Below are 3,395 nucleotides of genomic sequence, written 5' to 3'. Positions count from 1 at the left end.
AATGACCCTTTTACAGGGGTTGCCTAAGACCATCCTGCATATCGGATATTTACATTATGATTCATAACAGTAGCAACATTACAGTTATGAAGTAGCAACGGAAATAATTTTATGGCTGGGTCACAATGTGAGGGACTGTGTTTAAAGGGCCAGAAGGTTGAGAACCACTGGTTTATAGCATGACTGAATGCCATGATGCATTCATCAATAATGAGAAGTTGGGCCTTTTTAATACAGTGGGGACTTGACTTACGAGAGTCCTGACTAACGAGTTTTTCAAGATAACAGCCGTCTCTCGGCCGATTTTTTGCTTTGAGTTGCGAGCTAAAATTTGGGTTACGAGCCAGCTTCAGGTACCCCACCGCTAGTTGGCGCAGCGAACGTCACAGTGAACGCCACAACATCAGTCCAGCATCACGTGTCTCACTCGTTCACAATTGATTTGACATACGAGTAATTTGAGTTATGAGCTCTGTCACGGAACGAATTAAACTCATAAGTCAAGGCCCCACTGTAGTTTTAGCAACTTCACTGTTTATATTGAGTCTAGAAATTGAAGTTTCATTTAATGGAATTGGTCATTTATATTGGGAATGAAAGGTTCTTCCACCGAGAAGTAAATTTCAGCAATTCCTGTAGAAGCTGTGGGTAAAACAGTACCACCACAACCTCTAATATAATGTATTAAAACTTTATTGTGGGGAGCCGCTACAGCGTTTTGCACAGGTTCAAGCCTTGGACTAATGAGATGGCACAGTCCTCTCATAGCCACGTGCAAGTCCCAGCTTGGAGGGCAGGGCCCTCCCAGCACAATTATAGCCAACAGCTATAGTTGTAAGCTTGAACTTATGGTCCAAACACATGGCCCCACCTGCCTGAGTGATGTAGGCTTGATAGAGTTCAGGTGCATGTAGTTGAGTAGGATTGAAACCCAGGAGAATGTTGTAAATATCTTGGTCATGCCCTTACTTTGCCTTGTGGCATCTGCTATAAAATAAAGACACAGCTATGTGCGTGGTCACTGTCTCTCAGAGAAGCAGCGTCCCACCGAGATCCAGATTTCATTCTCTTGTCTGTCTTTTCTAAGCCTTTCAGCCAGCCCCACTCAAGTTCACCCTTGGCTGTGCTGGCGCGGCACACTTTATAAAGATATGCCACCACGCTCTGAGGGTGGGTTCCTGCCTCAAACCCTGTCCTTAGAGGAAACAGCTCCGGGAAACAGCTGGGGGGAGGGTGCAGCCGTTTCCAAGACAACTGCTGCAGGACTGACTTCCTTCCGCTTGGTCATGGTTCTGGCCATGATGTTACACCCAGGGTTTTTATATAAGTAGATAAATAAATCCCAGATACCTGCTTCCCTCTGCTCAAGGAGACACTGAAAAAAAGAAAAAAAGAAAAAAAGGAGGGGCTGAGAGCTTGAGTTGCCAGGGGCGGTAGCCAGCCTGCAAACAGCCATCAGCCCCTCACCCAGGCTGGCCAGGCACCCCAGTGGGAACCCCCACCCTGAAGGGTGTGTGGCCAGCCTGCAAACAGCCATCAGCTCCTCATCCAGGGTGGCCACACCCCCCCAGTGGGTACCCTCACTCCATGGGGGCGTGGCCAACCTGCAAACCACCACAGCCTCCTGGCTTAGGCCACCCCACACCCCAAGAGAACCCTCACCCTGATCTGGGACACCCTTCAGGGCAACCCAGCGGGCCCCCACCCGTGCACCAGGCCTCTACCTTCTATACTAATAAAAGCACTGACTAATTAAACTGGGAGACCTTCCGGATGTTCTTCTGGACAAAGCCATGGTGGCAGGGCCAAGATAGAGGTGGTTAGAAGCCAAGAGGGGAGGGCAGTTGTGGGTGATCAGACCAGGATGGGACAGCAGTTGTGTGTGATCAGGCTGGTGGGGGGCAGGGCCATTGGGGGCAAGCAGGCCATCACAGCCCAGGGGGGGGGCCGGTGGGGGGCGAGCAGGCCATCAGTGGGGGTCAGTTAGAGGTGATCAGGACAGTGGGTAGGGGCAATTTGGAGTGAGCAGGCCAGCAGGGGGGCAGTTGGGGGCGAGCACACTGGCACAGGGGGCAGTTGGGGGTGATCAGGCTGGTGGGGGGGCATTTGGGGGCAAGCAGGCCGGTGGCAGAGGGCAGTTGGGGGTGAGCAGGTCAGCAGGCAGAGTGGTTAGGGGCAATCAGGCAGGCAAGCAGGCAGGTGAGCGGTTAGGACCCTGCAATCCCGGATTGTGAGAGGGATGTCTGACGGCCGGTTTAGGCCCAATCCCTGTAAACTGGCAGTAGGACATCCTTCAAGAGGTCCCAGATTGGAGAGGGTGTAGGCTGGGCTGAGGAACACCCCCTCCCCGTGCATGAATTTCGTGTACCGGGCCAATAGTCTATATAATAAAAGCCTAAGCGACCGTTATGGTGGAACGACCAGAATGACTGGTCACTATGATGTGCACCGACCACCAGGGGGCAGACGCTCAAGGCAGGAGCTGCCCCCTGGTGGTCAGTGTGCTCCCACAGGGGGAGTGCCACTCAGCCAGAAGCTGGGTTCACGGCTGATGAGCGCAGCAGTAGTGGCCGGAGCTTCTCCTGCCTCTGCGGCAGTGCTGAGGAGCAGCAAGCCTAGCAGTAAGAAGCAGCAAGCAGGTGGATGGTAAGAAATGAGGGATCCCGAACTGTGAGAGGGATGTCAGCCTTCCACCTTAGGCCTGATACCCCCGGGCCTAAGTTGACAGACAGGCATTCCCCAAGGGGTTCCGGACTGCAAGAGGGCACAGGCTGGGCTGAGGGACAACCCTCCCCTGCCCCAGTGCATGAATTTTGTGCACTGGGCCTCTAGTCTATCTACACTAATAAAAGAGAAACATGGTAATTGGCGTACGACCGCTACCCTTTTCATTGGCTAATCAGTGAGTATATGCAAATTAGCTGTCAGCAAAGATGGCGGTTAACCGCCAACAAATATGGCGGCTAATTTGCATATCCTGCGATGATGGGAGGCCAAAGGGGAAGAATGGAAAAATGGTGATCAGAAACCCAGGCGGCAGGCAAGAGATGGGTGCGGGCAAGGGCGGCCATCAGAAAGCTGGGCTGTCCTGTGGCCTCATGATCCCCGGGGCAATTGGGGTGAGTGGGAGCCCAGATGCAGGCCGGCTGCGTGATCCCCGCAGGGAGCGGGAGCCCGGGAGCAGGCCCGTGATCCTCACGGCAATTGGGCCAGCCCGAGCCCAGGGGCAGCCTGGCCATGTGATCCCTGAGGCAATCAGGGCAAGCGGAACCCGGGCACAGGCTGGCCGAGTGATCCCCACAGCAATCTGGGCGGCAGGAGCCCGGGCGCAGGCTGGCCAGGTGATCCCCGGGCAATCAGGGCAAGCAGTTCCCTGGCACAGGCTGCCTGAGCCC

At 54.2% G+C, this 3,395-nt stretch overlaps 1 protein-coding gene across 1 annotated transcript in view; it reads left to right on the top strand.

The window, feature by feature from the left end:
- Positions 1-3,395, top strand: part of LOC102261051 (cytochrome P450 4A11-like) — a 29,503-nt gene that overhangs the window by 6,065 nt on the left and 20,043 nt on the right. The window lies entirely within an intron of this gene.

The sequence above is a fragment of the Myotis brandtii genome, unplaced genomic scaffold, assembly GCF_000412655.1.
Source record: "Myotis brandtii unplaced genomic scaffold, ASM41265v1 scaffold1631, whole genome shotgun sequence".
Taxonomy (NCBI): Eukaryota; Metazoa; Chordata; class Mammalia; order Chiroptera; family Vespertilionidae; genus Myotis; species Myotis brandtii.
The sequence above is the reverse complement of the archived record's forward strand: the minus strand, read 5'-3'. Positions and strand labels throughout refer to the sequence as shown.